Source organism: Neofelis nebulosa, chromosome X, assembly GCF_028018385.1.
Source record: "Neofelis nebulosa isolate mNeoNeb1 chromosome X, mNeoNeb1.pri, whole genome shotgun sequence".
In the NCBI taxonomy this organism is placed as follows: domain Eukaryota; kingdom Metazoa; phylum Chordata; class Mammalia; order Carnivora; family Felidae; genus Neofelis; species Neofelis nebulosa.
The window spans coordinates 62,036,474-62,049,068 of record NC_080800.1 but is presented as its reverse complement, the minus strand read 5'-3'; the positions used below and the strand labels follow the sequence as shown (position 1 = coordinate 62,049,068).

Genomic DNA, 12,595 nt, shown 5'->3' with positions numbered 1-12,595 from the left:
CTAAATTAGGAACTAGGCAAAGGATGTCTACTCCTGTTTACTTCTATTTAATAGTGTACTGGAGGTTCTCACCAGTGCAGTAATACAAGAAGAAATAGAAGACACACAAATTAGAAGAGGTAAAACTATCTTTATTTACAGATAACATGATTATCTGTTGCAGGGAGTATGGCCAGAGTCACAAAAGAGGAATCTGCAAAGTGTGGTTAAGGTCCTCATACTCAAGTGGGAATGAGACCCTGATTCCAGAATGAAGTTTCTCTTCATTAGGATAATTGCTAAAGACTACATGCATAAAGTAAGCTAAGCAAGTGTGTTAATTGATCTAATGGTTCAGCTTTTCAAGGTTGAATTTTGAGTTAATAGGTTTCTATAACACTAGGAAGGGTCAGGTGTGAAGAAGGATCTGGCCCTGGACAATGTTAATGGATCTAGGCATTCCTTATGAGCCGCAGCAGTGTTCAGCTGTGTAAACATGTCCTAAGTCCTTGCACCTTCTCCAGCCCTTCCCTTTTGAAGTCTTTTCCTTTGATGCTACTCTCCTGCACCTCCCACAATTATATATCTAGACAATTTAAAAGACTAAAAAAAAGCTACTGTTGGGGCACCTGAGGCTCAGTCAAGCATTTGATTCTTGATTTTAGCTCAGGTCATGATCTCATGTTTGGTGAGATGGATCCCCATGTCAGGCTCTATACTGACACTGCAGAGAACCTGCTTGGGATTCTCTCTCTCTCTCTCTCTCTCTCTCTCTCTCCTTCTCTCTTTCTCTCTCTCCCTCTTTCCCCCACTCATGTGCACACGTGCTCTCTCTCTCAAAATAAATAAACATTTTTTTTTAAAAAACAACAAAAAGCTACCAGAACTAATAAGTGAGTTAAACAAGCTCACAAGATACATTGCCAACATTCAAACCCCAATTGTATTTTTATATACTAGCAATGAACAATTAAAAGTAGAATTAAAATGCCCTTTATAATATCATCAGAAATTTAAAATACTTGAAGATAAATTTGATTAAAAATATGTGTAAGACTTCTACACTGAAAATTACAAAGTGTTGATGAGAGAAATTAAGGAAGACCTAAATAAATGGAGGGATATACCTTGTTCATGGGTCAGAAGGCTCATTATTGTTAAGCTATCAATTCTCCCCAAATTATTCCATAGATACAATGCAATCCCAATCAAAATCCCAGAAAGGTATTTTTGTAGAATGTGGCAAGCTGATTCTCAAATTTATGTGTAAATGAAAAGGATATAAAATTGTGAAAGGGGTGAGTGGGTGGCTCAGTCAGTTAACCATCTGACTTGGTTTTGGCTCAGGTTATGATTTCATGGTTTGTCAGACGGGGCCCACGTTGGGCTCTGCACTGAGGGTGTGGAGCCTACTGGGGATTCTCTCCCCCTCTCTCTCTGCCCCTCCTCTGCTCTCTTTCTCTAAAAATAAATAAACATTTAAAAAACGAATTATGAAAATAATTTTGACAATGAAGAGCAAGGTTGGAGGACATATAGTGACCTGAATTCAAGACTTACTATAAAGTTATAGCAATCAAGACATTATGGTATTGGCATAAATATAAATGTGTAGATCAATGGAAAAAAATAGTCTACAAATGGGCCTTCACATCTATGACTAGTTGATTTTCAACAAAAGTATCGCAATAGTTCGATAGAGAAACAGTAATATTTTTCAACAAATGGTGCTGTGTTAACTGGATGTCCACATGGAGAAGAGTGAAGTTGAACTGCTACCTCATGCCATATTCTAAAATTAACTGAAAATGGAGTATATACCTAAATGTAGGAACTAAAACTATAAAACTTCTAGAAAACAGGAGAAAATCACAGTGGCCTTGGGTGAGGCAAAGATTTCTTAAATAGAACACAAAGAACAAAAGTATTTAAAAAAGTACATAAAATTTACTTCATCAAGATTTAAAAATTTACTCCTCAATACACTTTTAAGAGAATTAAAACACAAACTACAAACTGAGAGGAAATATCTGCCAATTATATATTTGATAAAGGAGGACTCATATCCTGCGTGTGTGTGTGTGTGTGTGTGCGTGTGTACATTGTCAAAACTGAAAAATAGGAAAATAAATCCAACTGAAACAGACAAGATACATGCACTTACATTTCATCAGAGAAGATATTTAGATGGTAAACAAATACATGAAAAGATGCTCAACATCATCAGTCATTAAGGAAATGCAAACGAAAGCCCAGTGTGATGCAACCACACAACTATTAAAACATTTAAAATTAGGGGGATCCTGGGAAGATGGCGGTGTAGGAGGATGCTGGGCTCACCGCTGATCACTTAGATTCCACCTACACCTGCCTAAATAACCCAGAAAACGGCCAGAAGACTAGCAGAACGGGGTCTCCAGAGCCAAGCGCAGACGAGAGGCCCGTGGAAGAGGGTAGGAAGGGCGGAGAGGCGGTGCACACTCCATGGACTGGAGGGAAGGAGCCAGGGTGGAGGGGCAGCCCGCTGGCCAAGTTGAGCTCCCGAGTCTGGCTTGCAAAAGCGGAGGAGCCAGAGTGTGTTCCAACAGCAAGCGGGTCTTGATATCTGGAAGGTTATAAGCTAACAGCTCTGCTTTGAGAACGGGAGGGATGGAGGACAACGGGAGGGAGAGTTCTTGAGCCCCTGACGACAGAGCTCAGCTTGGCAGGAACAAAGGCGCTCGCCAGCGCCATCTTCCTCGCCCATCCCCAAGCCAAAATCCCACAGGGAACCAGTTCCTGCCAAGGAACTTGCTTGCACCGCGCAAACACCCAATGCTGTGCTTCTGCAGATCCATCCCTCCGGCGGGTCTGACTCCCCCCTGGTGCTGCAGGGCCCCTCCTGAAGCGGATCTCTGAAGGAAAAGCGAGCTGAGCCTGCCCCTCCCGCCCCTGTGCACCTTGCCAATCCACCCCAGCTAATACGCCAGATCCCCAGCACCACAAGCCTGGCAGTGTGCAAGTAGCCCAGATGGGCCATGCCACCCCACAGTGAATTCCGCCCCTAGGAGAGGGGAAGAGAAGGCACACACCAGTCTGACTGTGGCCCCAGCGGTGGGCTGGGGGCAGACATCAGGTCTGAATGCAGCCCCACCAACCAACGCAAGTTATTCAAGACAGCACGGGGGAAGTGCCCCGCAGTCCTGCACCACTCCAGGGACTATCCAAAATGATGAAACAGAAGAATTCCCCTCAGAAAAATGTCCAGGAAAGAACAACAGCTAACGAACTGATCAAAAATGATTTAAACAATATAACAGAAAGTGAATTTGGAATAATAGTCATAAAATTAATCGCTGGGCTTGAAAACAGTATAAAGGACAGCAGGGAATCTCTTGCTACAGGGATCAAGGGACTAAGGAACAGTCAGGAGGAGCTAAAAAATGCTATCAACGAGTTGCAAAATAAAATGGAGACAACTATGGCTCGGATTGAAGCAGCAGAGGAGAGAAAAGGTGAACTAGAAGATAAAATTATGGAAAAAGAAGAAGCTGAGAAAAAGAGAGATAAAATATCCGGGAGTATGAGGGGAAAATTAGAGAACTAAGTGATGCACTAAAGAGAAATAATCTACGCATAATTGGTATTCCAGAGGAGGAAGAGAGAGGGAAAGTTGCTGAAGGTGCACTTGAAGAAATAATAGCTGAGAACTTCCCAGATCTGGGGAAGGAAAAAGGCATTGAAATCCAAGAGGCACAGAGAACTCCCTTCAGACATAACTTGAATCGATCTTCTGCACGACATATCATAGTGAAACTGGCAAAATACAAGGATAAAGAGAAAATTGTGAAAGCAGCTAGAGATAAACGTGCTCTAACATATAAAGGGAGACCTATAAGACTCGTGACCGATCTCTCTACTGAAACTTGGCAGGCCAGAAAGGAATGGCAGGAAATCTTCAATGTGATGAACAGAAAAAAAATATGCAGCTGAGAATCCTTTATCCAGCAAGTCTGTCATTTAGAATAGGAGAGATAAAGATCACCCAAACAAAAACTAAAGGAATATGTCACCACTAAACCAGCCCTACAAGAGATCCTAAGGGGGATCCTGTGAGACAAAGTACCAGAGACATGGCTACAAGCATGAAACCTACAAACATCACAATGACTCTAAAACCATATCTTTCTATAATAACACTGAATGTAAATGGACTAAATGGGCCAACCAAAAGACATAGGGTATCACAATGGATAAAAAAACAAGACCCATCTGTTTGCTGTCTACAAGAGACTCATTTTAGACCTGAGGACACTTTCAGATTGAGAGTGAGGGGATGGAGAACTATTTATCATGCCACTGGAAGTCAAAAGAAAGCTGGAGTAGCCATACTTACAACAGAAAAACTAGACTTTAAATTAAAGGCTGTAACAAGAGATGAAGAAGGGCATTATATAATAATCACAGGGTCAGGGCGCCTGGGTGGCTCAGTCGGTTAAGCGGCCGACTTCAGCTCAGGTCACGATCTCACGGTCTGTGAGTTTGAGCCCCGCATCGGGCTCTGGGCTGATGGCTCAGAGCCTGGAGCCTGCTTCCGATTCTGTGTGTCCCTCTCTCTCTGCCCCTCCCCCATTCATCCTCTGTCTCTCTCTGTCTCAAAAATAAATAAAACGTTAAAAAAAATTAGTTATAATAATCACAGGGTCTATCCATCAGGAAGAGGTAAAAATTATAAATGTCTATGCACTGAATACAGGAGCCCCCAAATATATAAAACAATTACTCACAAACATAAGCAACCTTGTTGATAAGAATGTGGTAATTGCAGGGGGCTTTAACACTCCACTTACAGAAATGGATAGATCATCTAAACACACGGTCAATAAAGAAACAAGGGCCCTGAATGATACATTGGATCAGATGGACTTGACAGATGTATTTAGAACTCTGCATCCCAAAGCAACAGAATATACTTTCTTCTTGAGTGCACATGGAACATTCTCCAAGATAGATCACATACTGTGTCACAAAACAGCCCTTCATAAGTTTACAAGAATTGACATCATACCATGCATACTTTCAGACCACAATGCTATGAAGCTTGAAATCAACCACAGGAAAAAGTCTGGAAAACCACCAAAAGCATGGAGGTTAAAGAACACCCTACTAAAGAATGAATGGGTCAACCAGGCAATTAGAGAAGAAATTTAAAAATATATGGAAACAAACGACAAGGAAAATACAACAATCCAAACGCTTTAGGATGCAGCGAAGGCAGTCCTGAGAGGAAAATACATTGCAATCCAGGCCTATCTCAAGAAACAAGAAAAATCCCAAATACAAAATCTAACTGCACACCTAAAGGAAATAGAAGCAGAACAGCAAAGACAGAGTAAACCCAGCAGAAGAAGAGAAATAATAAAGATCAGAGCAGAAATAAACAATATAGAATCTAAAAAAAACTGTAGAGCAGATCAACAAAACCAGGAGTTGTTTTTTTGAAAAACTAAACAAAATTGATAAACCTCTAGCCAGGCTTCTCAAAAAGAAAAGGGAGATGACCCAAATAGATAAAATCATGAATGAAAATGGAATGATTACAACCAATCCCTCAGAGATACAAGCAATTATCAGGGAATACTATGAAAAATTTTATGCCAACAACCTGGACAACCTGGAAGAAATGAACAAATTCCTAAACACCCACACGCTTCCAAAACTCTATCAGGAGGAAATAGAAAGCTTGAACAGACCCATAACCAGTGAAGAAATTGAATCAGTCATCAAAAATCTCCCAACAAATAAGAGTCCAGGACCAGATGGCTTCCCAGGGGAGTTCTACCAGACGTTTAAAGCAGAGATAATACCTATCCTTCTCAAGCTATTCCAAAAAATAGAAAGGGAAGGAAAACTTCCAGACTCATTCTATGAAGCCAGTATTACTTTGATTCCTAAACCAGACAGAGACCCAGTAAAAAAAGAGAACTACGGGCCAATATCCCTGATGAATATGGATGCAAAAATTCTCAGTAAGATACTAGCAAATCGAATTCAACAGCATATAAAACGAATTATTCACCATGATCAAGTGGGATTCATTCCTGGGATGCAGGGCTGGTTCAACATTCACAAATCAATCAACATGATACATCACATTAATTAAAGAAAAGAACCATATGATCCTGTCAATCGATGCAGAAAAAGCATTTGACAAAATTCAGCACACTTTCTTAATAAAAACCCTTCAGAAAGTCAGGAAAGAAGGAAAATACTTAAACATTATGAAAGCCATTTATGAAAAGCCCACAGCTAACATCATCCTCAATGGGGAAAAACTGAGACTTTTTCCCTGAGGTCAGGAACACGACAGGGATGTCCACTCTGACCGCTGTTGTTTAACATAGTGTTGGAAGTCCTAGCATCAGCAATCAGACAACAAAAGGAAATAACAGGCATCAAAATTGACAAAGATGAAGTTAAGCTTTCACTTTTTGCAGATGACATGATATTATACATGGAAAATCCTATAGACTCCACCAGAATTCTGCTAGAACTGATACATGAATTTAGCAAAGTTGCAGGATACAAAATCAATGTACAGAGGTACATTATTTATTATTAGTGTATCTTATACACTAATAATAAAGCAACAGAAAGACAAATAAAGAAATTGATCCCATTCACAATTGCACCAAGAAGCATAAAATACCTAGGGATAAATCTAACCAAAGATGTAAAAGATCCGTATGCTGAAAACTATAGAAAGCTTATGAAGGTAATTGAAGAAGATATAAAGAAATGGAAAGACATTCCCTGCTCATGGATTGGAAGAATAAATATTATCAGAATGTCAATACTACCTAAAGCTATCTACACACTCAATGCAATTCTAATCAAAATTTCACCAGCATTCTTCTCAAAACTAGAACAAGCAATCCTAAAATTAATATGGAGTCACAAAAGGCCCTGAATAGCCAAAGTAATTTTGAAGAAGAAGACCAAAGCAGGAGGCATCACAATCCCAGACTTTAGCCTCTACTACAAAGCTGTCATTATCAAGACAGCATGGTATTGGCACAAAAACAGACACATAGACCAATGGAATAGAATAGAAACCCCAGAACTAGACCCACAAACGTATGGCCAACTCATCTTTGACAAAGCAGGAAAGAACATCCAATGGAAAAAAGACAGTCTCTTTCACAAATGGTGCTGGCAGAACCGGACAGCAACATGCAGAAGATTGAAACTAGACCACTTTCTCACACCATTCACAAAAATAAACTCAAAATGGATAAAGGACCTGAATGTGAGACAGGAAACCATCCAAACCCTAGAGGAGAAAGCAGGAAAAGACCTCTCTGACCTTAGCCGTAGCAATTTCTTACTTGACACATCCCCAAAGTCAAGGGAATTAAAAGCAAAAATGAATTGCTGGGACCTTATGAAGATAAAAAGCTTCTGCACAGCAAAGGAAACAATCAACAAAACTAAAAGGCAACCAACAGAATGGGAAAAGATATTTGCAAATGACATATCGGACAAAGGGCTAGTATCCAAAATGTATAAAGAGCTCACCAAACTCCACACCCAAAAAACAAATAACCCAGTGAAGAAATGGGCAGAAAACATGAATAGACACTTCTCTAAAGAAGACATCCGGATGGCCAACAGGCACATGAAAAGATGCTCAACGTCGCTCCTCATCAGGGAAATACAAATCAAAACCACCCTCAGCTATCACCTCACGCCAGTCAGAGTGGCCAAAGTGCACAAATCAGCAGACTATAGATGCTGGAGAGGATGTGGAGAAACGGGAACCCTCTTGCACTGTTGGTAGGAATGCAAATTGGTGCAGCCACTCTCGAAAACAGTGTGGAGGTTCCTCAGAAAATTAAAAATAGACATACCCTATGACCCAGCAATAGCACTGCTAGGGATTTACCCAAGGGATACAGGAGTACTGATGCATAGGGGCACATGTACCCCAATGTTTATAGCAGCACTCTCAACAATAGCCAAATTATGGAAAGAGCCTAAATGTCCATCAACTTATGAATGGATAAAGAACTTGTGGTTTATATACACAATGGAATACTACGTGGCAATGAGAAAGAATGAAATATGGCCTTTTGTAGCAATGTGGACGGAACTGGAGAGTGTGATGCTCAGTGAAATAAGCCATACAGAGAAATACAGATACCATATGTTTTCACTCTTATGTGGATCCTGAGAAACTTAACAGAAACCCATGGGGGAGGGGAAGGAAAAAAAAAAAAGAGGTTAGAGTGGGAGAGAGCCAAAGCATAAGAGACTCTTAAAAACTGAGAACAAACTGAGGGTTGATTGGGGGGTGGGAGGGGAGGGTGGATGATGGGTATTGAGGAGGGCACCTTTTGGGATGAGCAGTGGATGTTGTATGGAAACCAATTTGACAATAAACTTCATATATTGAAAAAAAAATAAAACATTTAAAACTAAGCAAAACTGACCATGGAAACTATTGGCAAGGATTTGTAAAAACTGGAACTTTTAGCTCCAGTTGCACAGCAGCTGAGAATGTAAAATAGTGCAATCGCTTTGGAAAACAGTTTGGAAGTTCTTCAAATGGTTAAACATAAAGTTACAATGACCCAGCAACTCAAAAGAAATGAAAGCATCTGTTTACATCAAAATTTGTAATGTTCATAGAAACTATATTTGTAATAGTAAAAAACTAGAAACAACCCATGTGTCCTTCAATATGTAAATAGTAAACACATCCATACCAATAAATGGTATTTGGCAATAAAAAGAATTAACTCTTGGTATATGCGATAATTTGGATGAATTTCAAACAGTTGTGGTATGTGAAGGAAGCCAGACTAAAAAAAGACCCACTTTTTATTCCATTTATATAAAATTCTAAAAAATGCAAACTAACTTGTAGTGACAAAAAGAAAAGCAATGGTTGCCTATGGATAGGAAGCGAACTTTTGAGGGTGATAAATATGCTCATTTATCTTCAATATGGTGATGGCTTCATGATATATGCATATATCAAAACTTATGGTATATACTTTAAATATGAGCTCTTTATTGTATGTCAATTATACTTTAAGAAAGCTGTTTAAAAAATAGTAGCATTTTCTTATTTTTAAACAGAGCTATATATTTTCACAATTGAAAAATTAGAAAAAACAGAAAATATGGCAAAAAAAAATCTCCACAATGCCAATCACTTGGAGACAAGTATTTTTACCTTGGTATGTATTCATCTGGATTTTTTATATATATATATATATATATATATATATATATATATATATAGTATTTTATTCATATTTAAATATTTTACAGATATATAAATATTATACAAATATAAATTTGTAAAAGTATTTATATGTGTATATATACATATATAGTTATAGTTAGTTATAGTTTTGTCAAAGACAATATATATAGCACATATCACTTACAATATGCTTTAAAAAATTTTTTCATGTTTCAGAGACCTTTCCATGTTAATAAAATTCAGTACTATCTCCCCAATTTGATAAAATGGAATAAAGTGAGGAAGGAGGGAAGAGAAGGAAGGAGGGAGGGAAGAAGTAAGGAAGGAAGGAGCATGAGCAATTGATACATGCAACAACATGGATGAATCTCAAAATAATTATAATGAGTAAAAGAAGCCAGAGCCTACCAGAAAATACATAGTGTATGACTTCAGCTCTGTAAAACTCTTGAAAAATACAAACTAATCTATAGTGACAGAAAGCATATTACTGGTTTCCTGGGTGTGGGGAGGGGCAAGGAGTAAGGTGGGAGGGAGGAATTATAAAGAGACAGAGGCAACTTTTGGGGGTGATATGTCCTTTACTTTGATTGCAGTGATGGTTTCATCAGTGTGTACATGTCAAAACTCATCAAATAATACACTTGAAATGTGTGTGGTTTATTGTATGTTAATTATACCTTGATAAAGTTTTAAAGATTCATAGATAGAGGAAATGGAGTCTCAGAGAGGATGCAAACTACTCAAGTCCATTTCTCAGCCAGGACTAAAACCTTCTTCCCTGGACTCCTAATATAGTATTCCTTCCACTGTAACATGATGCCTAACAGGCCTCCAATGATCTGTCCAACCACCAGGGAAGAGCAGAAGTCAGATGGCTAATTTTCTAAGATCTGCTTTCAGGAAGCATCAGGGCCTTTGCAGAACAAGAACAATAAAACAAATGCTGCAGTAATGAGCCCCTTCCTGTCCTGAGACTGAAACTGGCCACCTTCTTAGCTCAAAAAGGTTCTCAACTGCCCTCAAGTTTGAGGCAATCGAAGGAGACAGGTGCTCACTGTCTCCAGAAGTGGCTCTCCCCATACTTGCAGTCCAGCATTAGGAAGGAAACCTTGGGTGGTTGGTCTACGACAAACAACAAGGTAATCAATTCAGGGAAGACTGGCTGCCAGGATCAAGGATTTCATTCTCAGAGCTTAGAGAAATATTAATGTTGATTTAACAGTTAGGGGCCTCTTGCTATGGCTTCATGAAATGTCCAAGCCAGAGTAAATCTCACTCTTGAGATTAGACTATGTTCCTGCCTTTAAACAGGAATCTTCTTACTACACTCCCTAGAACTCCTGCATTCTTTGTCAGAACTGAGGGATAGAGGTAGGGAAAAGAAGGTAGAGTGAGGGACTGGGAAAACATGGGCGGACCTCACTTTTCTATCAAAAATGCTTTTTTCCAGGGATACCTATTCTTTCTGTTAAGTGTTTTCTGTGCTAGATGGAGGAAATGAAAGAAAGAGCAGAGAAAGGAAATCAAAAGTCCCTGCAGGCCAGAGGATATTGCAGTGGTGGCAACCAAGAAATTTCCTTAAACTTCAGCGTGGCCATTGTGGAATCAGGTTGGGACTTATACCACCACAAGAAGGTTCTGGGATGGATTAGTCTTTCTACAATGTATAGGTTAAAAGTGTAGGCTCTACAGTCAGAAAGACATGGGTTTAAGAACAAGATCTTCTTACTTGCTGTTTGACATAGAGCCACCTACATCAGATCTCTAAGCCTCAGTTTCCTCATGTGGAAAATGGGTATATAAAAGCACCAACTAAATCTTTGTTTTGTGAAGATTAAATAAGGTAATATAAGAGACTTGGCATGTAGAAATTAAATATTGTCCTGGGGAATGTATACAGATGAAGACAGTCACTCCTCTCAAGCTTCTACTGAAGGAAACCCTACACCCACAGACACCCTTCTCTTTTAGTTAGCCCAGGTTTGTTGAATGACCATTATGCAACAGTATGTTTTTGTGTTCAGAGTGGTGAGTCCTCATGGCACTCCATAGGCTCCAACATACCTCAAAATCTGAAATGCATCAGGAAGGCTGGCCATTGGCAACTAGGAGCCAGACCCTTAGTAGGGCAAATTTGAAGTGCTGTCTGGGTGTGGCCTGGGCACTGGCTACTTATCTGATAGGTTCCTCTGTAGTAAGAGTGGCAGAGGGATGGAGGTCAAGGTTTCAAATCCCCTCTTCTAATTCAATGTGTCAGGAGGAGCAAATCATCATGAATGCAAAGATACGTCAGTGGGAAGGAAGGCCATAGCCAGTCATGCCAGCACTAAGCAAGCCAGAGCCCATAGACTCAAGATAAACCTCTTGGCAGCAAGGGGGAAGGTCCCCATACCTTTATCTTTTAATTTCAATCCCATCTCACATTTTAAGAGTCATTTTATCTTCCAAAGCCTTTTCTAGCACTTATCTCATTTGATCTTCATAGCGACTGTATAAGATAGGCCAGCAAATGTCCTCCCCCAGGTCTTCCTTTTCTTCATAGTAGTAGTTGTAGTAATAGCTGACACTTACATAGAATTTACTATGTGACAGGCACTATGTTAAATTCTTTATGTATATTATCTATGTTATCTCATTTAATACTTATAACAATATAATAAATAGAATTAGTGTCCCATTTACATTCCCTCAAGTTAGTAAACAAACCAAGAGGGATTTGGTGATTAGATTAGGTCACACAGCTAGTAAGTGGTATAGCTGGGACTCCAACCCAGGTCTGTCTGACTTTAAAGCCCTTGTTCTTAGCTACTATGCTATACATACCCTATTTTGCAAAGGAAGAAAATAAAGCCAGAGAGCTTGAGTGGCTTGCCTTAGGATGCAAAGCAAGCTAGTACCAGAAGGAGGCCTAACTTTTGGCCTCTGGCCCTTAGTCTAGTGTTCCTTACCTTATTTCTATCACTGGCATGACTTCCCACCCATTAGTACTATGCTCCAAGGGCGCTGTGGTCGCCATGCACTTGGAACACCAGAGATCAGATAAATATACTATCTTCCAGCAAGGACAGAGTTTAATCTTTCATTATTTATGATACCTGTTCTATAGGTAAAGTAACCAAGGTGCATAGAAGGCAAACAGCTTACCCCCAGGATCTGTGCTGTACAAGGAGCAGAGAAATTCCTTGAAGTTCTTAACTCTCATCTCAAGTCTGGGCTTGTTTCACTTGAATACCTATGCATGTACCCACAGGCAGCAAAGAAAGCTGTAGGTCAAAATAAAATCAGACAAAAGAAACCCAGTATACTCCCTGTCTTTTAAAAATTGGGTCTGTGAAACCTTCAGGACAAGGCCAAAGGGAG

General features: G+C 39.6%; 1 protein-coding gene across 1 annotated transcript in view; it reads right to left on the bottom strand.

Moving 5' to 3' along the window:
• Positions 1 to 12,595, bottom strand: part of SLC16A2 (solute carrier family 16 member 2) — a 150,070-nt gene that overhangs the window by 42,574 nt on the left and 94,901 nt on the right. The window lies entirely within an intron of this gene.